Source organism: Myotis davidii, unplaced genomic scaffold (genome assembly GCF_000327345.1).
Source record: "Myotis davidii unplaced genomic scaffold, ASM32734v1 scaffold72, whole genome shotgun sequence".
Classification (NCBI taxonomy): Eukaryota; Metazoa; Chordata; class Mammalia; order Chiroptera; family Vespertilionidae; genus Myotis; species Myotis davidii.
This window is the reverse complement of record NW_006284618.1, coordinates 6,372,338-6,372,933: the sequence shown is the minus strand read 5'-3', so window position 1 is coordinate 6,372,933 and position 596 is coordinate 6,372,338. Positions and strand designations below refer to the sequence as shown.

The window sequence follows — 596 nt, the reverse complement described above, 5'->3', positions numbered from 1 at the left end:
ATTGTGTGCACAGCTCACTCCTCCAGTCACACAGCCTTCTCTCCCTCTCCCCGCCCCCACTCCTACCAACACAGAGGAAATGGAGGTGGGTGAGGGTGGGTGAGCATTCCGGGGCTGGGGCTGGGGCGGCAGAGCGAGCCGTGGCTGAGGCCTGGGCAGGGAGGTGCCACGGGTGCCCGCAGCGGGAAATGCTGGGGAGTCCACACGGTGTCCCTGTGGGCGCCCCTCATTATGCCTGAGTTTTTTTTTTAAATATACTTTTATTGATTCAGAGATGACGGGGGAGGGGGAGGGGAACATCACTGATGAGAGAATCATTGATCGGCTGCCTCCTGCACGCCCCACACTGGGATCAAGCCTGCACCCCGGGCCTGTGCCCTGACCGGGAATCGAACCCTGACCTCCTGGTCCATAGGTCGATGCTCAGCCACTGAGCCACGCAGCCGGGCTTGCCTGTGAGGTTGTACAAGGCCTGGCTGGTTAGTAATCGTCTCTGTAGCATGCCCCCCGGCCTTGCCTTCCGTGGGCCGCGGGGCTGCTCCGGGGCTTTCTGGAGGCCGCAAGCCTGCGTGTGGGGCTGTGGATGGCCCCCGAGA

The 596-nt window shown here is 62.6% G+C and overlaps 1 protein-coding gene across 1 annotated transcript in view; it reads left to right on the top strand.

The window, feature by feature from the left end:
* LHPP (phospholysine phosphohistidine inorganic pyrophosphate phosphatase) overlaps window positions 1–596 on the top strand; it is a 75,336-nt gene that overhangs the window by 70,832 nt on the left and 3,908 nt on the right. The gene's annotated exons all lie outside the window — the stretch shown is intronic.